We start from the raw sequence: 27731 nt of genomic DNA, 5'->3' as shown, positions 1-27731 counted from the left end.
GTTAATAGTTAATAAAGGCCCCACCTCTAATAGGTATAGTAATATTACTAGTACCATAAAAATTAGTTCAATTTATATAGGACTTATTTTTCTAGTAAAGGTATTTCATAATTAATTACAAATTACTTTTGAATAATTATACCATACAAGCTAACTACCTACCTTATATGTGACTTAACAACTAATTCAGGTTTAAATAATTGCTTCAAAATAAATTGAAGATGATTGTTGAAAATTATGACTGTCCAACTACAAGGATTTATTTCTTGACCTTCCAGTAGCGATCTCCTTACCATTAGTACTTCTAGGGTGGAACACAGGTGAATTAAACCAGTTGTTTGGCAGCTATAAAGAATTCCTCTCTTTCCATGCCACTGACCTTTTCATTGGTAAACTGGTGGACAGGGTTAAGAGACTAGACTGAACAATTCTGCCATCATCAAGCAGTTTTATCACGTTTGGCAACTTTACTCAAATCTGAAAGAACACAAAAGAAAGCTTCCCCATAGCAAGTGGCAGAAGATTACTTGTGACACATCCCTCCTTTTAGTGACCCCACCAAGATTACAGTACCCAGGAAAGAAGAGGACTCTCAGCTGCTACACTCAGGGGGACATTTAAAGTACATCCAATTCTGAATTAGAAACATGGGCAAAAGCCTAATTTCACAAAATTGGGCCATCCTGTGCTTGCAGCTCTGCTAATGGTTGAAAGGGAAAGATTTTTCAAAAATTAAAAAGAAAGCAGAAAATGGGAAAGCACTTATTTAAAATTAATGTCACTTCTCATTTTCAATTAGTCTTTCCTGAACTCTGCCTCACCCCTAACCCTTTGCTTGTTGTATATACTTAAACCTGTAGACAAACATGAAATTAGTTTGCATAAAGACACTAATTAACATACACTGCTTGATGATAACAAACCCATCTTTTCATCTATTTTTAAATTCTTATTGTGAATCCTTAAAATATATCCCATTTTAAAGCATCACTGATTCAATTTTAAAACATTGCCAGAACCCGCTTTGCTAATCTGCAAACTCGATAATTCTCCCCCAAACCTCAGCACACTCAGCAACAATTTAATAGCAAATATCTCTAGTGGGACCTCATATTACTAAGATTCTATTACTTTTTATATTACCAAAAAAGTGTTAGTACACTCTAAAGTATTATAAATAGTTCAGACCAGGCAATGCTTGTCAAAATATATGAAAGTTTATTTTTTTGCACTCAGAAACCTGGGATTTTTATCTTGTGTATTTATAACCTATAATGTGCCCTCCATAATTAGTACAAAATGTAGATTACTAATCAACTTTCTAAAGTTTCTAGACATTTTATTTCTGTTAACGTGATTACTAAGGTTGGTACATTGTACGCTTAATAACCCGATCTTGCTACTAAATGCAAATTATAAACATATCTTAAAATAATTGCATATATGCCTAAAATGGGCTTCTTTAATTATATTCTTCTTAGTCTGCTAAGCAACCTTTTTTTGATTGAGGGAATTTGTGTTTATGCTTCCTGAAGATTTTTAGTTTGGGGTTTAAGAGATGGATATAATCTACACACTTATTTAATAGTTTTAATACATTTAAAAATGACCTTTAAGAAGTATATATCCCCCCTTAACTACCAAATGCTTTGTATCTTGTCAGAAGTTGCTGTAAAACTGTTCAACTTTTGAAACGTTCAAGTCCTTCCATCATTAGTACAAGTCCAACTAGAAGTATACAGAAGTAGGTCAATCTATAAATACATAGATGTTTCCATAAAGAAGAGATTTTATAATGCTCGATCAAGGTATGTCTTCAGCAATTTCATGCTAGCTCCATTTTTAAACAGATTATTACTCATTCTGTGTGAGACCACTGTGCTTTTTATTTCTTTGCAATAAATACTATTCACTATACAAACCAATCTTTAATAAACTACTCACATTCTTTATTACAGGTGAATTGCAAAATGCCACCTTAATTATAAAGCAAATCCACTGTTGATATTTGCATCAAGTGTATATGGACAAACCAGCAACACAGACATATTAATAACCTCCAACTTGTATTCCCGTGCCCTATGAAATTTCTCTAAGGGTTACAAAGTGATGCCCTTTTGGCCCAATTTTCTGCTCCTCCTCTACCCTTCACTGTTTCTCTAGTACATTCTATCCCTTTAAATTCCCTCTCCATGCTAATACAACCTATTCTCCTTTTTTTTTTTTTTGAGACGGAGTCTCGCTCTGTCACCCAGGCTGGAGTGCAGTGGCGTGATCTCAGCTCACTGCAAGCTCCACCTCCCGGGTTCATGCCATTCTCCTACCTCAGCCTCCCAAGTAGCTGGGACTACACGTGCCCGCCACCATGCCCGGCTAATTTTTTGTATTTTTAGTAGAGACGGAGTTTCACCATGTTAACCAGGATGGTCTCAATCTCCTGACATCGTGATCCACCCACCTCGGCCTCCCAAAGTGCTAGGATTACAGGCGTGAGCCACCGCATCTGGCCCAATCTACTCTCCTTTTTAAAAATTTACAGTGAAGTATAACTGTCACAGGAACAAAAATACTCCAGCTTCTTCTCTCCCTGTAGATGGATCTAGCTGGCAAGCCAAATCATAAGGAAGAGGCTCTTTAACAAACTCGATCAAACAAAGGAGGGTACCTGGAAATAGACTCAAAGTGGATCCTGTGCATTGAGAGATGGTCTTGCTCATTGCAATGGAATTTTCCACCTCCCAGTGAAGGAAGCATAACACTGCTCTGGGTTCCCCTTGGCAAAAATGTCATCCTGCTCCCTTACTATTTCCGTGGTATGATCTGAACCATGCCCCAGAGTGAGACTGATTCCATGGCAAAGCTAGAAGGGCAGGCTTAGTCTCTGATACACTATCAGGTGCCTTCAAGTGACAGAAGTCAACACACTTTTTCTGGCTTGAAGGACAGAAGTCGCCCTATCCATCCATTCCTCATTCAAACAATTTCTGACAAATTCATCACCTACTACTATTCCAAAAACACATTTGTGCCACAGGTGTGGTCGTCAATAAGCTTAATGCCCAGCTGCTTAGAATCACAGAAAATTCCAAACTCCTTTTATAGACACAGAAAACAAGGCCCAGAGAGGTTATATGATTTTCCAGAGTTAGACAGCTGGCTATACTCCGGCTTTTCTTTATATCCTTTTTTTATTTTTTCACAAGACAGCATTTAGTACAATCTTTACTGGTTTTACAGCTATTTTTTTTTATTTTATTTGTCAGGCCTGAGGGTCTCTTCCACCCTTGTCAAAGGGGGTGCTAACCTCTCTAGCTATTAAGTAAACTAGACCACAAGTGACTACTGCAACCAAGCAGGCAGGGGCAGGGTGTGGAGCACTGCATTCAACTTTAGTTTTCAGAGGTCCTCGGTAGGGTGCTTTTATATTCTTGTTAATGAATATAAATAAAACCTTAAAGTTAGTCACCTCAGAGTGAGGGTCTCTAAAAGCACAATTCAGACTCCAAAAACAAGGAAAACTCATGGAGATGTAGACCATTACTTGTGGAAAGTAGTAAACAGGACACAGAATAATGTCTCTGAGCTTCTTAAATTTACATCTCTGCTTCTACCTTTGTCTGTGAGAGAGATATATAGACAGATAGATCGACCGACAGATATAGATATCACATTAAATATGCATATATTGCATATAATATATGCATTTTATATATATATCTGTTTTCTATATACAGTGTAAATAATATCTTTAATGTTTTCAAGTTTCTATAACTGGAGCTAATGTGAAATTGTGAAAATAACTAGATCAAGTGGATTGGCTGTGTCACAGACAGATACAGATTTGAGACATGACTAGAGGATAATCTTTTGCTGTCCTGGTCCTCAGTGTCCACCTCTCCCAAGCCCCTGCTAAGGAGAGAGCATATCAAGTCATTTCCTCACACAAGTAACATCAGGAGTGGTGGGAGGAGGTGATGCAGCTCCCAGAACAAAAGATTAGAATCAACTGTTGATGACAGAGGATATTTGGGAACTTAAGAGTCCTGTGAATTATATCATGTGTAAAAATTCTACATGAGTGAGCCAGGCTGTCACAAACCCTGGTTGACAATATAACTGGACAACAAGCCATTCACCCCTAGGAGCCTCTTCTCCACCCTGGAAGCAACCCTCATCCTCCTGACGGCTCCCTACCCTCTAAAGCTCACATGTGTCTGACTCTTCATGTTCCTTCCAGTCAGAAAGCTGCTCAGGAGGTAAGTATAGATGTTCTGTTCTACCTTCTTCAGTGGCAGAAAAAATAATGAAAGCATTTTAGTTGCAAGAAGGCACTTGGCTTTTAGCCGCTGGCCAATTTTCCCACTCATTAGCGGCCTTTGAGCCTTTTTCACTTATCTTACTTATCTTCTTGTTGTTGTTCTGCTTTTTTGGAAATTATATCACTTCTGATGAAATAACTCAAAAAGCCAGTGGTCTGAATGTTGTTTTAATCCCTGAGGACATCACCACTGGTGCAGAATTCAGCCCCATGGGTGTTCCCATACACCTGATCCTGGCCCACCAAGAAAAGATTCACAGTGTTTTGCCTACACTGTGTATGACAGCAGGTGAAGGAGAATACTTTAGAAAGGCTTCATTAAGAAGTCTTCAAAATTAAGGCAAAGTACCCAAATCTTAGCTCTTCAGAAAACCCAAATGCAGATATCCACGTTTTTGGGGTTTTGAAAGGATCTTAGAGACCATCTCATATTACTTTGTTTTATAGACAAGAAAACTGAAACTAAATGAGCACGAATCATTTGCTTTTTGAGATTTTTAAAAACTAAAATGAGAGACAGAATTAATTGGTGTCATAAAAAAGTAACTTTTGTCTGCATATACGTTCTTCTGTAAGCCACTGGTTACTATGTAAATATTAGTGCTACAGGTCTATTTAGTAACCATGCTAAGTTACAGGAAAGACCTCATAATAGTGGCTTTTCTTAAGTATTAGACTATCAAGTGTGGGAACCAGTGGCTCATCAGAGAATGCTTCCATGCCTCTGACAACTTCAGAGCAGAACAGAACAGGGAGGACTGATGAGAACATCCAGCTGCTGTTGGCGTCTTAGACCATCCTTTCTGGAGGAAGCACCAGGATCCTAGGAAATAAATGACCTGGGGTCTAGTCTTAGATCTGCGGTAAGTAGCTATATGGTCTTGGGCAACACATCCAGTCTTTCTGGGTCTTGATTTTTCAACTACAAATTAAAAGCTTAAAATTGTATTGCTTCCTTCTAGCTCCGAAATTCTTTGAGCTCAGTATGCAGAGCTGGGGAGTGACTATATGATGTGTATTCATGTGTTTGCGCAGGACAGATGTGCGTTCAACCTCTGCAACCAGCAAATAGTGAGTGGGCAGAAGGGTTAAAATTTTAAGCACGTTGGAGTAGCAGCAAAATAAATGAAAGCCGCAGCTCCTACCTCTTCCTTATCGCCATTTGATTCATAGGAGAGTTACAGAGAAAGCGTCTCTTTTCCAGGGAAAATTAAGAGAACCAGAGCATCATTCTGATGCAAGGGTTCAAGAAGAATGGAAAGAGGTGCTGGGTAGAGTGAGAAGTGCACTGATAGAAGATGAGAGGAATGCAGACACGCATAGGCGGTATTGTGGATTGGGTACTAGGCCACTGCAATAACACAAATCACACACATTTTTTGGTTTCCCAAACATATAAAAGTTATATTTAAACTCTTCTGTGGTCTACTAGGTATGCAATAGCATTATGTCTAACAGCACAACGTACACACCTTAATTTAAAAATACTTTATTGCTAAAATTAAAAAAAAAAAGCTAACAATCATCTGAGCCTTCAGTGAGCTGTAATCTTTTTGCCATTGAAGGGTCTTGCCTTGATGTTGATGGCTGCTGACTAACCAGGGTGGTGGATTTTGAAGGCTGGGGTGGCTGTGGCAATTTCTTAAAATAAGACAGCAATGAAGTTTGCCATATCCATTGACTCTTTCATGAAAGATTTCTCTGTAGCATGCACTACACATGCTCTTCACAGAATTAAAGAGAGTTAAGGCCTTGTTCTGGATTAGACTTTGGCTTAAGGGAATGTTGTGGCTGAACTGATCTTCTACCCAGACCACTCAAACTTTCCCCTATCAGCAATAAGGCTGTTTCATTTTCTTATCATTCATATGTTCACTAGAGTAGCACTTTTCACGTCCTTCAAGAACTTTTCCTTTGCATTCACAACTTGGCTAACTGTTTGGCACAAGAGGCCTAGCTTTTGGCCTGTCTCAACTTTCAACATGGCTTCCTCACTAATCATTTCTAGCTTTTGATTTAAAGGGAGCAACATGTGACTCTTTCTTTCACTTTAACACTTAGAGGCCACTGTAGGTCATTAATTAGCCTAATTTGAATATTGTTGTATCTCAGGGAAAAGGGAGGCTCCAGTAGAGGGAGAGGGACTGGAGAACGGGCCAATCAGTGGAGCAGTCAGAATACACACAATGTTTTTTTCACAAGAACTACCCATTTATTTATTTTCTTTAATCAAATTGTCTGACACCTAGCCCCTGACACCTGACCAGTCTGATGGGAATCTTCTGTCTTCATCATTAAGGAGCATTCTACCTTCCCAGGGATTTCCCAGTCAGGAAGCCTTACCCAGAGCCCAAAAGACTGTGGACATTTCTTGGTTGTTCTCCCAGGATCCATTCCCCCTCCACCCTATTATTAATTCCAGATTCTCCTTTGTTGTACAGCAGTCATGGGGTTTAGGTGAGACTGACCCCATCATCAGTTTCAGAGGAGGGCCCTGCTAGTCTAAGGCAATCTTCATCGTCTTATCCCACCTGCCACTGTGCCTGGTTTGCAGTTTGCATCAGTCCGGTCAGAGCAAACCTCAGGAACTTGTTCTCTGATTGTGGGAACCAGCAGTTTCTATCCTGTAGGTGAATGGGGAAGCTGCAGCCCCAGAGTTTACAGCAGCTTTCTTGTGACTATGAGAAGAGTCAGCCTGAAAATGAGGCTGATATGTGGAAGAGTAAAGAATAAAGAGAATAAAGAGAACCTCAGAGAAAAGGAGCTGGAGCCCGATGAACCATGCCTGAGGCTGGACCTACTTTTGAATAATCACATTATTTTTTTATTGATACATAGTATTTGTACACATTTATGGGGTATGTGTGGTATTTCATATTTTGTTACGTGCATTGTATGTATAATATAATGAATGATCAAGTCAGGTATTTAGGGTCTCCATCACATCACCTCAAGTATTTATCCTTTCTATGTGTTGGCAACATCTCGAGTCCTCTCTTCTAGCTACTTCGAAACATACAATATATTGTTACAACACACCCAACACTTAAGAGTTAAGTTTGCCATTTCATATGGGCACAGTTAGTGGTGCCCCAAAATAACTACAATAGAAACATCAAAGATCCACTGATCACAAGATCACCATAACAGATATCATAAAAAAAATCTGTGAAGCACAATAAAGCAAAGTGCAATAAAATGAGGTATGTCTGATCACTCAAGTGTATGCATGGATAGGAAGAGTTGGCCCGCAAGGTGCCTATCACCTGCGATCAGCATGGTCTGAAATTTTCAAACTTTCTTTAGCTCAGGAATCCTGTCGTGGCAGCCTCTATTGGTTAAGGAACCAACAGCCATTCCTTTCACTCCTCCCTTTCTGCCCTCCCACACCAAATCTCAAGCAACCATGAGCTTTAGGTAGATAGGGGTTTTCTTCAGACCCAAAGACCAAAGTTGAAGAATCCTATCCAGGTGTTGAATACAAATGCCTGAACCAACATCCAGATGATAATTTTAGTGTCTTAACTAAACTTGCCAGGGCTACGGCTGCCTAGGCACAGATTATACAACCAGCTTTCAAAAGGGATTAATCTCGACTTAGGTGCCAGGTAAGTCAATACTCCATCACCGCATTTCTAATAATTGTTTCAATACATAAGTGTCAGAGACTGGGTAAGTGAGATCCAATTGCAGTGAGGAGGAAAGATAAAGACACAGCTAATCAGGCACTCACACTTCCTTCTTGAAAGGATGAGCATAGGGGACCAGATTCTGGCTACAGGGAAACCCAGCTGGACCGCCTTAGCAGCAGTCATGATAAGACAGGACCAAATTTGTTTGTATGTTTTTTTTTGCTTGCTCACATTTTAATGAAAAAAAAAAAGGTATTTCCTGTCCTTTTTGTGTTTTTGAAGATTTTCAGCATCAAAATCTTATTGCTTTTGTTAGAAAAATAAACCATAAATATTTTAATGGTACAAACTTTGAATTTGATAACGATTGCTCCTAAGACTATATTAATTTCCCTTAAAATATGATAGTTATATATATATGTGCATGCATATATATTTCAAAAGAACCAGTAGATAGCATAGTACTTCAAAGAAAAAAAATGTGAATATTGATTTTTTTTCCCCTGATGAGATATTACCTGGGAAGCACAGCCAAGGTGAGACTATTTAGACCACTTGATCATTAACCTTTCTCCATACGTAAGTTCACAGACATCTAACTATAGAACGTGGTTGCTGTATCTAAAGGGACCTCAAGTCTAATACAAACCCTTATTTTGAAAATGAATATTTCTATCTTATTTCTAAAGTACTCCAAAAGTTCTTAGGGCATCCTGTTCCCACGTTCAGTCACAACCACAGGTCATCAAGTCTTCCTGTGTCTTAAAAAGAGATTTTCTCCTGATGCAGTCTAAACCCATTTTCTTCTGTTCAGTTCAGTGAGATGGAGGAGGTTGACTGGTGTTCTCCAAAGTTCCACCTCACTGCCCATAGGTTGTTAATTTTGTCTCCCTTCAGCCTTCTCTTCTCCAGAATAAACAACCCACCTCCTTTCCTTGTGTACATAGTCTCCAATCCCTGTCATCATTTTCCTCTTCTATACGTGGATTCTATGCAATTTTCCTGCATATGTTTTAAGTTACAGACCCAAAGTGTAATATTCAAATAAAAGCCCAACCTACATAAATTTGACACAAGGGTTATTTCCTAGCTGCAAATAATACTTGTCTTAACACAGCCCAGGATAATATCGCTTTCTTAATGCCATCACTAGGTTAATGATGCATATATTTCTGGAATGCCAGATCTTCTGCAGCCAAGTTTGTGTCAAATTATACCCACTATCTAGACCCTTCTCCTACCATCTATTCTCCAAAGGAAGTTATTATTAATAAATTTACATTTTATTTCTTCCAGTGGTTTCTACTTTAACTTCAAATAAATAATATGCCTGCATCTCTCTTTCTTGATTTTTCAGTCTTAGGTAGCCAGTACCTGCTGACTTCTCTGCATGAAAGATGAAGAATTTCATTCATTTATATGCCTTCCTTCCCTCCCCACCTGCTCTCCAATTTGGGCTAACTCATGATTTTTTAGTTCTTCAGTTGGATAGATGTATTCATTTCTGGATCTAGCAGCTTTAGAAAAGAGTTATTGACCTTAATACTCTCAGATAAGAAAGTTAACAAACCTCACCATCTCTGGACTTCTGTCAGGGTTAGCTCTATACTGTCAAAGTTTATAATATTTATATTTTGTATTATAGATACTATGACTACTGATATTATGGAAATGTTATTTATTACAGACACAGGAAGAAAATTAATCCTGTCACCAACTCATGCTATTCAAAATAGAATGTTCCAAGCATCACAGTCAGTAAAATACATTCTCTTAAACTCTAACAAACTCTCAAAATCATGCCACAATTTAGTTTACCTGTTATTTGAGTCCTGGATTTTTAGGCAGTGCTATAAATACTACAACTGGTTACAAGCAGTTAATTTAACAGATTAACTTAAGAAATTTGTTGGAAGGATATAAGGGTCACTCTCAACTCAAAGGAAAAGCTAAGGATTAATCATTAAAAGTAATGGTAAAAAACATTCCTCCCTATCTTCTATATTTTTCTAACTTCTACATTTTTCTGTGTGTTTCACTGGCACTCCTCCTCCCTCTGTGTTTCACTCCCCCTCATCCTCCCTCCCCCTCTCCCACCCTTCCCCCTCCTCCTCCTCCTCCTCCTCCTGAGACAGGGTCTTGCTGTGTTGTTCAGGCTGGAGCGCAGTGGTGCAATCATAACTCACTTCAGTCTTGATCTCCTGGGCTCAAGCGATCCTCCTGCTTCAGCCTTCCACATATTTGGGACCACAGGCATACGCCATCACACCTAGCTAATCTTTTTTTAATTTTTTTGTAGAGATGGAGTCTCACTTTGTTGCCCAGGCTGGTCTCAGACTTCTGGGCTCAAGTGATCCTCCTCATCCTTGGCCTCTGAAAAGTGCTGGGATTACAGGCATGAACCATGGCATCCAGCCCTTGCCCACTTCTTAACAAACTGGGTGATATTTATTTACAAACCTGCCTCTCCAACTAAACTGTGGACTCCATGAAGGAAGGACGGAAGGAAGGAAGGGAGGGAGGGAGGAAAAAAGGAAGGAAGGAAGAAAGGAAGGAAGGAAGGAAAGAAGGAAGGAAGAAAGGAAGGAAAAAAGGAACGAAGGAGAGCTTTAGCTCTCTAAGCTGTAGAGAAAATTTAAGTTCTTTTTCAAAGAACTTAAAATTCATGGATTAGTCAGAGGGGTCTAATATCTCTAAATCAAATGATGACAAAAGAAAAAACAAAGAATGCAGAAATTATCCTCTTCCAGGGTTGCATTCCTTTATGTCAATCAAGAAAAAATGTTAATAAGGAGGGTTTGGGAGCGGTCAGTAATTCCTCACTGATGTCACAAATTTAGCTTCACTTTTCAGAGGCTGTTCGTGGCCATGCTTGTGAAATCTGTCATTCACCTCTAGACAATAACTAATTATTACTGATTACTATGAAATAAGTCAACAAAGATTTTCCTGTTTACATTTTTATCAGACTGTATCAGAACCATCTGTTTTCAAGTTTGTTGTTGCTGGGTGTTTTTTTAATCCCAACGGATAGATTCTCCATATTGTTCTCTGAATATATGCATGCAAAACTGCCTTTTAATGCACAGTTGCAGTTTTCACTAAAACATTTGGGTAGGGGGGAAAAATCACATATGTTTTTGTGAAAGAAGATGATAATAGTTAGGTATCTTGCTGAACTTATTCTATCTTCAAATGAAGGATATGTTGGGGTCTGTCCCATCTCTAATTACCATCTCTTCGTTTGCATGGGGTGACTATTGATTTTGCTAAAAGTACATATGTGGAGCTTTATGACACTAAAGTAACTTCAACCTGGAAAACACAGTAAAGGACTCCATTAATATGAGAAAGAGTCTATAATTTTAAAACAAGCAATATGTGACCCCTTTGCTCCATTGTTCATTGACACCAATCTCCTGTGATACAAGCAATAATTTTGTTCCATTGTTAAGGAAGCAAGAATGTAAGATTTTAAATACTGGTACTCACCAAGTTGCTACATGGCTTTGGGCAAGCAATTAACCTTTGGTGTCTCAGTGACTTCATCTGTAAAATAGGGATAAGGATTTTACACAGGTGTGATGCCTGGACTAATTAGTATAATTATCATTATTGATGGGAAAATAATGTTGGTCATTGATATCACATCTCATGTTAGCACCTGGAGAATCACATATCTTCTCTATGTTGACTCCATTTTATAGGAGTCTGTAAAAAAATGATGACAAAAGCTACATAGGAAAACTGGGACAATACAGTTAAAAAGGTCCATATCCACATAGGCTCATATCCTTAATGGATTATTTTTGAATTTGCATTTATCATTTAGATGCTTTCTAAAGTTAAACTGAACACATAAACTATGAAATTACAAGGAAATTTTTCAAGGCCCGCATTCAATTGATAAGCTTCCTTGCAGCAAAATGCTTTCCAGTTCACTCATAGGTAACACCATGAGCTACCACAGAAGTTTAGTGTTGAGCAATAGAATTTAGGGTAATCAAAGTCAAGTAAAAGTATACACTGAAGACATTGCTCATATAACATTCCAGACTCCCCACTTGTGTGTGTATGTGCCCCAAAACAACCCCAGCTCAAACAGTTAGGGACCAGGACAAACAACAGAGCTACATGAGAAGCCAACTCTGCGAGACTGGTGTCATTGAAGCTGGGGACAGTAGGGTGTCCTTATGCCAGAGCATGGGTAACAACTCATGGGGCAAGGAAAGGGACATGTTGAGAAAAATAAAAATGGCATTTCTCTTGGGGTTCATCTAGGACTCCTAAGTGCACTTACTATGATTCCTAGGTCACGATGAAATAACTGCTTTAAAAAAAAAGATTACCTCTACATGTTGGCAAAAGTGCCAGTGAAACACAGAGAAAAACGTAGAAGACAGAAAGTGCTCAAAAGATCAGTACTCAACACCATAACCTCTGTATCCCTTACCATAGACTCATGTTCTTTCTAGGTCCAAAATTTCTTCTTTTGGCTTTAGTTCCTCCCAGCAGAAAATTCTTTTTTCCTGAGCTCAGTAGACGTCAGGCCTCAAATCTCCAATGTCTCCAAAGCAGCAGCCCTAAATTAGCCTCTTCACAAGTCATTCATACTAAGGACCATATTCTTTTCCTCTATATTTGCCTCAAAATTATTGGCAACAACTTCCAAATGGAAACGCTGAAGCTGTTGCCATTTTCCTATTATCCTCACCTATCATATGAAACATAACAATTAGCATTTTTAGCAGGATTGAAACTGCTAACACAACTTCTCTATGTCTTACACCATTAAACTTGATGAGAAATCCCTTCATGATTAACATTCATCTCGCTGTATCGTGCTTGAAGGTTAATAATATCTACCATCTCCTGAGAGAGGGGGAGGGGAGCTTATTTATCAAATGAACAGCCGAGTGAGGCAGCCAGGAAAGGAAATTCCCCCCTCAGTCCACTAGAGGGTGGCTTGGCAGAGCCAAGGGACGACGGCCGAGGCAGAGAGGCACAGACCGCTTCCTGTCTTGTTCGCCTGCGCTTTAGTTGGTAAGAAGAAGCAACATTAGTATTCATTGCTTTCTATTCCTCACCCTGGGTAGGCTTTCATTTCTATTACAGACACTTTACAAATGCCAGAAGTCAGTGTTGGCTGGGCCATGGCATGGTGGGGGAAAAAAAAAACTATAGAATTAGACTGCTTAAAAGAACATCCAGTCTAATTTCTTCTAAATCAACAGTGGGTGAGATAAATACATATGTATTAACAGATCCTAAGTTTAAAACTTTCATAGATTATGTAGCAGTATGTGTGCAGTTCAGATATGGATGTGGAGTGAATGTTGCGTGTACATTATGGGGAATTATACACAATGCATAAAGAAATGTACCTAGCCTTTAGCACACCAGCTGTTTCTGCTTATAAGCCTGAGTTATCCATGAAATACAGTAGACATTTTGTAGTAAATATCCTACTTGGTTGACTTTTTTTAGGCCTAGTCACCTATGCTGATTTATAGAATTTAGGAAGAAATATAAATTTTAGCAACGAAAGAATTTTAAAATTTCCCATATCAAAACATGTTGTGTTCTGAGAAAGAAGAGATGAGGAATTAGCCTGTTTTGGTGGTCTCTACATAGGTGGTAAATCAAAAAAGAATACGTTTTTCCTATCTGTAATATTGTTCAGTGTAGCAAACCCTTTTGCTTGTTACAGTACAGCAAATGGAGTGTTTAATTTGGGATTCAATGTAGTCTAGAGTCAAGGTGCAGCAGTTTTATTACAGAAATACAATTTTATTGGAGGCTGAAGATTTAATTTCCACCTTACGTAGAGAGCCATAAACGGCATGCCTGTTTTACATTTTGCATAGTATTTGATATATGTAATTCCTGGCCTAATTTTAGAGTTTGAAAAGGTGGAAGAATCACAATACGTAGATTCAAATTCTTCAACACTTCAGCCACAGATGACATTTTAAAATGAGCAGTTTTCTGTTTCTTAGTCATGGATTTGAAACCCTTGCTTCCCTCCCCAGAGCTCTGCACCACATCCTTTTCAGGTCTTCCTAACTAGGTGAGCCACAAAGCCACCTAAAGGACGCCCTCATGTCGGAACAAATGCTTTCTTTGTTTAAATCTGTCTACTAGATGGCATTCTACTAAAACCTAAGATGATCAGACGATATGGATAGTTTGCCATCAATTGTACCTAGTATCTGTTAGGGTCATCTGTTAATATTTGTTCAGATGTATGTATTTTGAATAAAATAATTTGTAAACATATTGGAATGACTGAATGTGAAAGAAATAATCAAATAATGTTAGTTGTAAGCCTATATCCACACTGGAATCCAATTTGGAGGATTTTGTCATTCTCTTTCCTTCAAACATATTCATTATAGGAGACACACACACACACACACACAAAATGTTGCTCTTCCATCTGTTTGCCTTTGCAGCATTAGTTCTCTTCATCAACATTTCATACCTCCTCTTTACCACCAGGTGGAGCCCTTTGTTTATGGACATCTGTCCATTTCCTTTTTCTCAAAGATGCTACCAGATAAATAGCTCCAGAGCTAAAATACTGTTGCAAACACGAAAATTTAACACACAGAGATAAAAAAGTAAAGCTTTTCAGGCACTGGTATAATAAACCTTGCTTTGAGTCCTATTGCTACTAGATTTAATGGCTTACACATTTTCCTATTTACAACTCCTGCACACCAAACAGCAGAAAATAATACTGCTGCATGTGCCATAAACAGTGTTGCTGCAGGTCTATTTTATGTAGTACTATCGTTTCTATAATCTCAAATGTTTGGCAACTGCAGTCAAAAAGCCAAAAAAAAACCAAAAACAAAACCTAACCAAATACTATATGCTGTAAGCTTCAGTTGTCTTCAGTCTTAAAAATATATACCTCGTTGAGAAGAAAATGTTTTTCTTCAGACAAAGGAGAGTGGTAATTCAGCTGTAATAGACAACAATGTAAAAATCTTCTCTTAGTCAAATTCATCTCTCCTTAATTTGAGATCCAGTTAAGGGTACGTCAAAATCCATTTTAGCTTTGATTCTATTTAGGAGCTAATTAAAACTGAATATTATTAGCACAGGTACATTGTTTAATTATTTTAATATTCTTATTTTAAGAATTTAATCAAAGCTCTTCTCATGAACAAAAAGCAATAATATTTTTAAAATTGGAACCCCAATTTGCATGTGCAAGTAACTGCAGAATGAGCTTACTAAACTATCTTGCCAGTGACCTCAACCTTGATCTGGAAAGATCGTTTATTCACAAGTAAAACATTCACATTCTCTATGCTAACTCTGTGTTGGATCTTTTCTCAAGGTAGTTTACTTATGGCAATGCTGGAAGGTCTTTTAATAACATATGTATTTAGCAACACCATTGAATTATATATTTAACTGGAATATCATTTCTGTCCATTTTTTATTTTAATCAGGATTTGCTCCCTTTGTACTTACATATGTAAAATTTTGGTTAAGCATCTGCAAAGCAGTGAGTAGAAGAAGATTTGCGTATATGGTTTATTTAGTCAGTCTCCCAGCCTGAGAAGTCTGGCTTTTCCATGGGTATACAAACTGGTTCTTCAATCAGAGGCTGAATGCGAAGGAGTCCTTATACAACAAAATGCTGGAACCACCATTTTGCCGTCTGCTCACATACAATAAAATGGTGGCACAGAAAACAGTTAACACATTGTGCCCACGAGAGTTGTCTGAAAGTATTCTACTCTCTAATCCAGATATCAAGCTGCTTTCTAAAATACTGTTACCAAGTGGCTAGAGGTATTTGCTTATGTATATAATGCACGTGTGTGTGTGTGATGTGCGGTGTGTGTATGAGATGCCAGAAGAATTGGATGTGTACATTTGACGAAAGGATAGAAAGAACTAGTCAAAAATTAACACTCAAGCTGAGAGTGAAAGCAAATCTATATAAAAGCACAGGTCCTGGAAATTGCTTCTAACAGTTCACAAAAGCTGTATAGTGAATTTGGCCTTTATAACTCCTTTCATTTTAGCATTCACTGCAAGCAACTTTGAGCTAGGAAATTCAAGGGAGTTGGTATTCTTTTTCTTTATTTTTCTTTCCTAATGTCCTGTATAAATTAAAAGCAAGCCCACAATTGACTCTCACCTGGAAACTCCATGGTCTCGCTTAACAGAGGGGAAGGAAAACCGAGGACCAATCTTTCTTTCCTCTTTTACTTCTTCTGCTCTTATTTTTAGTCGTTACAAATGCTGCCTTTGCTCTTTTAAAGTGTGAAAATTCTCATTTTTCTGCAGTGCTTCAGACTCATGCAGACTCCTTGGGGATACAGTGAGGAGCTAACCAACTGCACATGGGAAATGAGACCGTTCGTGGTTAGAAAAACTGCAGTCTTTGGTAATTTTCCACATGGAGTAGAAGCCATAAGTGACTTTTTTCTTTTCCACATAATGACTTTACGTGAGTAGTTGGTATAGAATTGTAGGCTCACGTTTGAACATATGAATGCACTAATGTGTTTTACAAAATTTAATTTGACTTCTTTCTATAAACATTTTCAGTATTTTCAAGTGCATAATAAATAGGTTAAAACAGGGCACCCTCCCTCTGCGATCCCCCACTTCCAGACAGAATTATAAAAGGCTACTGTCTGTAAATGAGAAATAGCCCGTAAGACCCACCAGCAGGTTATGCAATATGTGACATAGACCACCAGGGGCTGAACTGAAACCACTAATACTTTTTTCATAGCATCATTAGCTAGAGTTAAACAAGGTGTCAAAGTGGAAAGATGGGGAGGTTAACCTGGCTCATTATATTTGCATGCCTTCATTTTAATTATTTTTTGCACTAAAATTAAACACTAATATTCAATTTTATTATTTAAATGTGTTACCCACAAACACTACATTACTTTTTATCTTTTTAAATGATTAATGCATTATTTTGTGATTATTATCTAAACTTGATTTTCAGTAAATACTAAAATTCTCTTGACAAAAATGCAATTTAAATTTAAGGCTAAGGAGAGGTTATTAGTAAAAAATTTCCCTGTTGTACTTTATGAGATAAAATTGATTTTCTTTTTTTGAAATTTAGATCTTAAATCAAAATCTGCTTCCAACCAAGATGAGTGAGCCCAGGGCTCACGGAGTGAGTCTGCATGCATTCTTGATCTCATGTTGACAGTCATCGGGAAAAAATATGTTCTCTTTATAATAGCTCCTTTACAATTTAGGACATTGCTAGGTTTTTACATGCACTAATATTAGTTGCCCCATGTACCTTAAATAAAGCCAACCCAATAAATTTAGGATTGTGACTGAGAAATAAATGCCATGTCAGTAAACTTCAACCAGATACCAGAAGAAGGATTATGTGATTGTTTAGTCCAAAAATTAAGTTTTATGTCTTTAATTGGTGTCATATCCTGTCCTAAGTATGCAGTGCTTAAATCAAAGGCAACCACATTAACCTGGAAAGGAAACATAATAACAACTCCTTTCATCCCCTGCCTCAAATGTTTGTATGCTCTACCCTAATTTTTGTTAAAACACTTTCAGGCAAAGACAACAGGAAATACTAAACACGGCAACACCATGAAAATAATTTTCGGATGCACTATTTCTCTCTATGTTCAAAGAATCAGTTGTACAGGCTACAGAAGAAACTGATGCATCATTAAACCCAGTGCAGACAAAAATAGCCACCCTTCCAGCAAAATGGATACTTGTGTTCATTTTATAAATCTTAGTTCTAGCCAGACGAAAGCCGGGAATTAACTCGGTCTCTCACATCAATGGCCTGAAACGGTGGTGCATCACGGTAATACACTCAAAGGGAATCAGGAGTATCTAACAACAAGTTTAGGAGCAGGAATGCAATTATAACTGACAGCCAGATGTCTGGTCGGGCTGCTATAACTACCCATCAAGACTGCAGATGGTCTTGAGATCTTTGCATCTAAACAGCGAGTCCAAGTCAATGATACACAGATAAACAACAATACCACAAATCATCAACACAAACCAAAAAAGTCGCTGTGACTGATAAAGATTTCACATGTCAAGAGTTAGCCAGCTCAACTCCTTACCCTCCCCTTTCTCTTCTATCCAAACAAAAAGCTTGTTAGTGGTTGAGGGCCCAGCAGGAAATGTTTGGACACCCAGTGCCAAACGCCAGTCTTTCACTAAAGACTTCAATATACTTTAACGTTCAGATTACAGAGGCAAAAAAAGGCTCCAGTAGAAATTACTTTACATGTGGAATATTAACAATTTGACTAACTCTATATTACATGTATTGTGCTTCCTCTTTACCTTAGAAAAGTACAGTAAAATTCAAAGAGAAAGAAAATTTAATTACCATTAAAGCAATGATCGGCATGAAGCTTTTTGTTCCTCGAATGTGTGTTTCAGAAAAAATTTGAGGTTATGCTAGTAGATTAGATAGCGTTTCTTAACCTAGCTAAATACATGTATTTCTTCATTTTCACAGATTCCATATTATCTTGAAATACTTTTCTTTTGTATACCAGATGTGACATGAATTTGCGCTTCATAAACTACTACAAATATCAAGCCATTCTAATCCAAATGTGGACAAAGAATTTGGGGGAAAAACTTAGAAAAAATGTCTTATTTTGTAAAGCAGTTTGAAATTTTAATGAATTTTATGGTATTAAACAGTTGCAAAAATAATGGAATTATATTCAACCTATTTATTCTTTTAGTGAGCATGGGTGGATATTTCAGTACCATCAACCATTTTGCAGTTTTCATAAGGTCTCTTCGAGCAAAAATTATGCCCTTTCAAGCAAACTCTTTTTAATGAAGTTAATTCAAAGGTTCCTAGATTAAATATTTCAAATACATTTCACTTATGTGACATTCTTCTCCAGGGTTCTAGTGTACCCTCCTATTGTTGTCGGTTCCAAACCCATTTTGAGGTCTCTGCTTTTTCCATGAGAACGTCAAAACTGGAGGCCTTTCAAAGTAGCTGCTGTGAACACGGAGGCCCCACAGCCAGTCTGACAGTCCCTCCAGTTGCTCTCAGAGAGTTGCTTCACGTGGATACACAGAGCAATTCTCCAGACACAGACGCATCTGATGCCCTTTCCCGAAAACAACATTTCCAGAAAACATGCTGACCAAGAAGAAACAGCAGGGGTGAGAGAAGTGGCCAAAGCACTTGAAACATCTTAACAAGCACTAATTAAATGTCGTGCTTAAAAAATATGGATGAAGAAAGCCAAATACAATAACTTCTTACAGATGGTTTTAGGAACTAACAAGACCTGTAGGAAATGGCGCATTAAGATTAGTGTCCCTGAAGTCTCTTACAACCATTAGTGACTGGAGGTACTGTGCACTTTAGAAAGAAATAATCAAAATTTGCCTGATGTGAAGCTGTTTTTTTTTTTTTTTTCTCATTTCTCTCTGAAGGGAACTGCGCATCTGTCAGTGCATTACACAGTCAATACTGACACGGCCAGCCAATGGAATATAAAAAGAGCATTAGCGGCCTTGAAATCTATTTTTTTCTGATGGGGTACAAAGCCATCCTGAAAAACAATTGTGAGTATGAAGAAGGCAGGGACTGTGCTTCAACATATATGTATGACAGTGTCAATATAGTGGGCATTTTATAACTGTTCACTTATTTATTGAACAAATATTCCTTCGGTGGTTACGCTCTGCTGGCTATGGACTATGATTTGGAGATAAAGTAGACAGATAAGGTATCTACCTTTCATATGGTATCTACCTTTCAGAGTGTGGAAGCTGTGTAAGGTTATTTGTTGGAGATGGATGAATGGATGGATGGGAAAATGTGTGCTGGGGTGAAAAAGGTGTTTCTCAGCCACAGGTCTGGTGGTCTAGTCTGATATTCCTTTAAGATGAGACCTTTGGTCTGAGCACATTCAAAGAAATATATAGGTAGATTCGCCAGGTAAGATGGCTCAAGACAAACCCAGTGGCAGTAATTAGTCCCAACATGGGCCTGAAACTAGGTGTTAGTATGGAAGTCTGAGCTTCTAATGAAGGGGCTTTGAAGTTAAGTGAGGTTTCCCACAATCTTAGAACCGATACGACATTATTGTTAGTATTAGCTTTCTTGGTAGAATCTGGAAGAAGAGCCTCTGGGAATAAAGGAAAATATAGGCCTAATATTTAAACATTTTTTAACCCAAAGTATAACTAAAAGATTGAAGGGTGTGTGTATGTCTGACTCTATTGTTAAGAAGACACCTCTTGTTTCCAGTTGTTTGTATATTACCCCTTCGGAAGATGTGACTTAGCGGCCCAAACTGCCTTTCATGCTAGCAGGCTTCTTGATCTCTTTACTGTTGTTTGTTTAATTCTACTCCCATTTGCCACGTATTCAACTGTTTAATACTAGTATTCTACACCTTGTCTATATCCATGATGCAAATTGGGGTTCAGCCGTGAAATGATTGTTAGAAGCAGTTAAGACTCAATGGAGGGGAGACTGGAGATTGTCAGACCTGTGCTCTCCAGAGCAGCCAGCAGAGCGCTTTGGGGATAGAAGGAGCTTTGGGCAGGGTTTCTGTCACAGAAGCTCTGTTAGGTCAAGCTGGTCGGTTGGAAATAATGAGTCAATCTAGCCAGGCCAAGAGGGAGGTGTGAGGAGACATTCAGTGAAAAAAAACTTCTACCAACTTGGATGTTTTCCATAAAAGAACTAGTTAACTAGATTTTCCTTTTCTAGCTGGTTGCTTTGCAGTATAATGAAAAGGAATTTCCAAATGATTGGGTTGATGGGCTAGCCATCCTTAACCCCACACAAGCACCTGTGCCACATCACTCCTGGCTATCAAAACCACATACCAACCACCACCACCTACCCCATTAAAAACAAAATCCTCATTAGAATCAACAAGAGAAAATAAACTTGCTTTGGAGGTGGTGGTATTGTTCATTTCATACATTCACTCAACAAACATTCACTATGAAACTCTTTGGTGTCATCTACTGAATAACTCTACATGTGCAAGTTGGTAGGAAAAAAAGGCTGCTGAAGGAACTCTTAAGGGAAAAAATTATCAAAGTTGTAGCATTATGAATACAAGTTTCAGCCTTGGGAGAATACAAAACCTAAAGAAAACAAGGCTGTTTTCCTCTAATGTCATGGATGAGGACAGAGTGTTTCAGGTAATGCCACTGATGAAGATGATGAGCTGATGTGGATGCTGGTGCTGCCATTCACACGGTGAGGGCTCACTGCATGCCTGGCACTGTGCACAATACATCGGTTATTTAATTGCTGTAACAAACCTGTTAAATTGGACTCATTATTTCCATTTTACAGATGAGAAAACTGAGGCCCAAAGAGGCTAAGTAGCATCTAGTACTAGTGACATGTAGTAAATGGAGGAATCCAGATTGAACTTCACAGTCATCTCGCTCCAAAGCCCATAGCACTTTGCCTTCTTTCTAATTTGGTTGACTTGCTTTTGCTTGAGGCCATTTAATACCCAAGTCAAAATCTAAGTGATTTTCACTCACACATGTGAGAAATGGGTGAATGCTTTTGAAGCTAGGTCTGGAAGACGATTAACATGATCTGTTAACTGCATATTTAAATGCAACATTCCCACATATTGTCTGAATCTTAGTAATATTTCATGGGCTCCAAATCTCATTCTTTGTGTTCTCTTTTACATCAGACCTCTCCAAAGAGGTGCCACAGATGTAATGTTGCAGTTCCCAGAGGTGTTGCCCTTCATGTCCAGATGGCATGGCACTGCCCCAAAGCTGGCCCCTCAGCAGCTGTGACAGTCAAGGAGCAACCCCCACATGTGCAGCTTAGCAGGATGCCACCCAGAGGTCTGAGACACTGTCAGGGAAGAAGAAAGAATGGAGGAGAAAAGAAGAGAAGGTCAGGGAAGCATAGACAAGAAAGCAAGGGAGAGAGAGGGAGAGAAAACTGCAAACAGCCATCTGCCAGCGCCTCCCTACTGGCCTCCCCAGCCACAGGCCAGCCTCCTTCCAAGCCCCTCAGCTGAGAGCTGCATTCAGAAAGAAGCAAATGAGGGATGTGGAGGCAGAAGACCCAGGAGTCTTGGCTTGTCATCTGAAACGTTTGAACTTGGGCATGCCATTGAACCTCTCTGGGTCTCAGTTTCCTCATCTGTAAAAATGAAATAAGGATAAGGTCCATTTCACCAAATATTGAACACCTAATGAGATCATGTATTTTTAACAGCTTTATCGAGTTATAATGGACATATAATAAACTGTACATGTTAAGCGATGATGCATTTGAAAAGAAGCATTTGTAAACCATAAAACTTTCATCTCTACCAGGCTCAGAATCCCACAACAGCTCCCTAATTTCTTTAAGCCATTTTCTATCTGGTTTTTAGGAGTCTTCATAACTGGTCTGCACCTTACCCAGCACCTCATTTCTCACCATTTTCCACTACAGACTCTGATAACAATGAGGTCAGCCTTCTTCACTCAGCATTCTCTCCACTGGTTCTTCCCTGGAACACCAACAATGACCACCAAGCCCCTCTGCTCATCTTCAGCATCTTCATTCTCCTGCATTTGTTCAGCCGTTGAACCCTGAACACTCTGACAAACACTGTCCTATGTACCAGGGATGCTTCTGGGAGCAAGAAAGACAAGTTCACTGCCATCAAGGGCCCTCCGAGAGAGCTCTTGACAGTAAACAGGGTGTTCCCCTGCCAGCATCCTCCTCCCTAGGTGAATCCTCCAGCTCTGATGCTCTCTCCTCTATGAATTCTCTTTTAATTACCATTAACTCATTATCTTATCTCTCTTTTTTCCTACAGCTCTTGTAGGCTGTTTCATATAATTTAGGGTATGATTTTATTTTTTAAAATTCTCACCTAAAAAGCACCACCCAGGAAGCTGGTTTTTTTTTTTTTTTTCCATATTCTTATAACCCAGAGTAGACATCAACAACAATCAAATGCTTGTTGATTTCAGAAGAGCACATCAGAAAAGCTGGGCACATGTGAGAAACTTTCCCAGGGAACAGGACCCACCATTGCCCCTCAGTGGCACCTGTATGGTAGGCTGGTCAGCCCTGCTGGGAGGGCGGCACTAGTGAGGACAGTCTGATTCACAGCTTGTCCAAAGCCAACCACAGGGGAAGCCATGCTCAAGGACATCTTCCTGCTGCCGGCAAAAGACGAGTGTCTCCTAGCAACCAGCTTCCAGTGGCTTCCTGTCCCGGGAGCCTCCCCGTGCTCACAGCTTTACGTCCTGGGGTTTTGTATTTTGGCCTTGCTAATCACTGTGTTTATTCTAGATTCTGGAAATTGAGGAATAAATGCAGGCTAGCTGCCGACGTTCAAGAGGAGACACCATTTCATTCATAACCTCCTTTCAGCAACCACTCATGACTTTCATGGAACGGAATGTTTGGTCTTAAGTCTAAAAAGGGTAAATATATTTTTTAAAGATTCAATTTATATCAAGGCAGTTGGTTTGAAAGATACATAAAAAAGGAAAAGCACACATTCTTTCCATCAAATAATCAAAAAGTACTCAGACCTTTTCAAAACAGATACACTATCATTCAAAACCTGTTACAGCAATAAACTCTAACTTGGCAAGTTCACAGATGCAGAAAGAAAGGCAAGGCAAATTTGAAGAAAATGGTTCAAAGGTCCTTAAAAGTTTTGGTGGCTTAAAATTATGTCTTCTGCAACATGGATTGAGCATTTATTTCCTCCATGTTCTTCCCAGAGAGTCTAACCTCAGTTTCAAGATATACAGTGCTACATTTTTATTTTGGTGGGATTGAACGCTGTAGTTGATGTTGCTTTTTAACGTTTTCTCTTGTTTTTATCAAATATTCATCAATACACAAATTCCTCATCTGTTAAAAAATTAATCAGACTTCACAGTGAAGAGCTCGAAACTATAAGTATATCCTTTATTCAAAAAAACCCATAAATTTAAGTTAAAGGTATGATTACTTTTCTCTTTCTCTTTTTCTCACTCAAAGACTTAAGGTGAGTTGAGCGCCCAGAGTTAAATGCATGAGAGGGCTGGTAAACCCCAGAACTCTTTTCCAGCAAAGCCACCAAAGCCTGGTACTGCCTGGGGTTCCCTGAGCAGCAAGCTGAGGTTTGGAGTCTGCCACTGCTGTATTTATGTAGTGAGCTCGGTCTCTGCAGACTTGTGAGTTCTTTGGAGGTATCCCTCAATTCCTCCCCCCATTTCCCTCCCCCTGTCCCAGCAATAACAGCCACAAAGTCATGACGCCAAGATTAATTCTAACTGTTTTGGCTGTAGTAGACTCTCTCTAAACCTAAGAATGACTTCTGCCTTCTCAGGGATAGTATAGGATTTACCAGGTAGAGCCAGTGACTTCCATCTTTTCAGCATCTACTTGTGAAATTTATCCTTGGATGGAGTTTTTAATAGGGGGTGTTGCACATTCCTTAGAATAACTCACAGGTTCCTTAGCTTCCTCTTTTGGGGTTCTGTACATATTTGTTTCAGGGGTGCAGAATGAATCACATGGCTACAGCACAGCACTCTTGCATGACTCTTGCTTACTCATTAAAGAAACTCGTACATGAATCAAGGCTTTCCTTATGGTCTCAGGCTGTTCTTCACTCCCTGAAATGGTCAGAACACCCATTAAGTATCTTGGAAGAATGCATATCTTTAAAGGCCATAAAGAAAGAACGTTTGGTTAAAAGGAAAAACTGCTCTGCCACCCACTTGTCTGAGTTCTCCTTTCTTCATCTTTAATCAATATGTACATCTGTTCACTTGATGTTTTAATACTAGTTGAGGTAAATTCAGCTTCATCATGTTTTTCCACAGACGGGAAAAAGTAACCCTGACTTTTCCTCTGGCCCTTTTCAAATATCTACATGTGGTGGTGGAATGAGCGGAGGACAGGAAAGACCCTGGGAGGCAGGCCTGTGTCTCACCCCACTGGGCCTAGTATTCCACCCACCGCACAAGATTAATTCAAGAATAATAGGCCTGGGTTCCAGCCTTAATCATTTCCATTTTCATTATGGTTTACACATTAATTGTAAATGACCAGATTGATTAGGGACTCTTTAAAGCCAAACAGATTGGGAGGCAGTGCAGGGTAGCGCTAACTGTATATGTTTGACATTTCCATAGACCTGGACTAAACATCCAGACCTGTCACTTACTAGCTGTGTGACCTTGGGAAAGTCACTAGGCTTCTCTGAGCCTCATATTTTCCTTACCTACAAAATAGGGGTTGTAACTACCTGTATGAAAATCAGTGTGAGAATAAAATGAAACAATGTATGCAAAAGATTTCACATAGTGCCTGTAACCATCGTTTATTCAATAAAAGACTGTAATGCATACTGCTCTGATATGTGTGGCATACTGTCTTACCAATTGTCTATTACTTATGTACAAAGCACTGTGGTGAGTGCTATAGAGACCCCTCAAAATTTCGGATGCTCTCTTTTCTCAAAAGCTTTATAACCCAATTGTTAATCAAGAAGACAACACAGAAATCCGTAGAAAAAGTAAAACTGCAGTTGGATAAAACTTCTCTTGGAGTGCTGCCTACTCTCAGTAGTCAAGTCCACACCTGAGGCTGAGAGTGCTTCAGTTACTGCTTCATGGGTCACAGCTGAACCAACTAGGGCAATCAATGAAATAACATTCAATATTCATCTAACAAATATTGATTGACCTACTATGTGCCAGGCATTGTGCTAGGTGATGGATATGTCAGTCTTCCTGGAGTTTGTTTTAAGAAGCACTCAGTGTTTGTTTTAAGCATTTCATATGAATTAACTCTTTAAACTTTTCATCAAAACTAGGAGGGGGGAACTAGCATCAGTCTCATTCTACAGATGAAAAAACTAATCACAGAGAGGTTACATAACTTGCCCAGGGCCACACAGTAATAGACAGCAGAACTGGACTGGAAACAAGCAAAGTGGTTCTAGGGTCTGCCCTGGTATCACCAATACCTTACTGCTTTGTAACAGCACCTTTTCTTATGAGGAGACCATTGCATGCCTCTGGTGTGGTTCCTTTACTCTTGTTTTTGAAGATGGATTCTCTAGATGAAAAGATTAAGCCTTCACTCTTTTCTTTCCTTTCATCACTGAAGACTTGAGAAGGGACTGTAAAGTCCGTGTGGACACTAGTTAGCCCTCTATTAACCAAGCTGTATGTCATCAGTTACCATATTTAAGCCAATCTCTTGCTGTTTTGAATAAGAGTTAAAAACATACTTTGATGCATTAAATGGATCTACCTTGGGGAGGTTTACTTCATAATTGAACACAATAGATTTTTAACTTGAAAGCTACTGCAGGCTTTTAAGTATTATTTAAATTGTCCTAGACACAAATTACTCATAAAATTGAACTGTCACTTCATAGCAGAATGAAAATTAGTATGTTCCTCTTGATTCCTGAACTTGAGCATAAATTCCCTTATGCAAAACACTCTGGAATTTGGAGAGCTAAGATCAGAACCTTTTTCTCTGCTCCGTCTCATATCTTGTGTCTCATGTGGTAAAAGGCAAAGGAAACAAGCCGTCAGTAGTAAGCAGAATGAAGGAAGAATGTTTAGTCAGGGCCTAACATCACTTTCTTTCCTAGTTCTTTAACTGTTAGAGAAATAATTTGAAAAAGAGAAAAAAAGAAAAACTGACTCATATTTGCAAATAGAAAATACCAGAAAAGGAGATAAATGGCTGCCCAAATGATCTCAGGACATAATTATTTTTAAGGGAGGGCTGCAGTCCTTCGTAAGCTCTTTTCAGAATCTAGGCCATCACGGACACACAGGAGACTATTAGACCAGCTGCTAAATTTTGTACATGGTTAGCAAACGACATACAAAAAACTAAACTGCTTCCTTCAAGTTGAAATCAAAGAGCACCATGAGCAGCCTTATGTATTTCTGAATGCAAGAGAACACACATGCGTGATGGAGGCAATCCAGAGAGAGGCGCCCTTCCCAGAGGCTGTTTTAAACAGTGACAGATTACAAAATCCTAATGTGATATGTTGGAACATGAAAAACACACACACACACACGCTTGTGAAAAACCCCGCTGAAATCCTTAAAAAGCCAAAGTTTAGAAGAACACGTGCTATGGATACACCAACAGTAATTTCAAAATCACTCTGTTTATGAGTCCATTCCTCACCTCTTCTATCACTTTGACACACTCTTTAGGAAATAACAGAGAAAGAGAAATATGAAGCTGAAGACAGAAAATTTAATTATAAAACAAAGCCACCCACCTTGCTTTCAGGGTCAGGAGGTACAATGGCCTTCTTTTGCAGCAAGAATGAACTTAACACCCATGTGTTAAATGATCACATATCTATTTAAAAGAAAAAGAAATGGTTTTTAAAAGAAATGAAAGCTATATTCTCAGTCCTTCTCATTGCCAAGTCTTACCAAAAAATAAAAATAAAGGAATGTACTGTGGCTCTCTGGCACAAGGCAGAAAGCCGAGTCCTGAAGTCACTATTCCCGTTTCGCAAAACAAAATAAAACCAAAAAGCAACAGCAAAAGGTGTCTGGCAGGTGGGAAAAGGCCTTAAAACACCTTGCGCCCTCCTGGGTCCCTCCCATTGCCTTCAGAGTGGGCTGTGGAAGCAACACCGCTCAACACCAATGTCATCATCGGCTGTTTAAACGCCACAAAAGTACACTTAGAAATGAGAAGAAAGTGGGGCCGGGCGCGGTGACTGACATGGATATGTACAGCCAGCCCCACTGCCACTAGA

At 38.9% G+C, this 27731-nt stretch overlaps 1 long non-coding RNA gene and 1 other non-coding gene across 2 annotated transcripts in view; both read right to left on the bottom strand.

Moving 5' to 3' along the window:
- Window positions 1–27382, bottom strand: part of LOC112132329 (uncharacterized) — a 168185-nt gene extending 140803 nt beyond the window's left edge. Inside the window, exons 1-2 of the long non-coding RNA XR_010136054.1 lie at window positions 27240–27382; window positions 11443–11499 (exon numbers count right to left, since the gene is read on the bottom strand). This is a non-coding gene — a long non-coding RNA (uncharacterized LOC112132329). The remainder of the gene's footprint in view (window positions 1–11442; window positions 11500–27239) is intronic.
- On the bottom strand, window positions 3202–3325 carry LOC112132493 (U6atac minor spliceosomal RNA). The gene has a single exon (XR_002914258.1). It is a non-coding gene; the product is annotated as a U6atac minor spliceosomal RNA (small nuclear RNA).
- Window positions 27383–27731: the final 349 nt, after the last annotated feature.

The sequence above is a fragment of the Pongo abelii genome, chromosome 11, assembly GCF_028885655.2.
Source record: "Pongo abelii isolate AG06213 chromosome 11, NHGRI_mPonAbe1-v2.0_pri, whole genome shotgun sequence".
Lineage (NCBI taxonomy): Eukaryota > Metazoa > Chordata > Mammalia > Primates > Hominidae > Pongo > Pongo abelii.
Note: the sequence above shows the minus strand (reverse complement) of the source record. Positions and strands in the feature narration are given on the sequence as shown.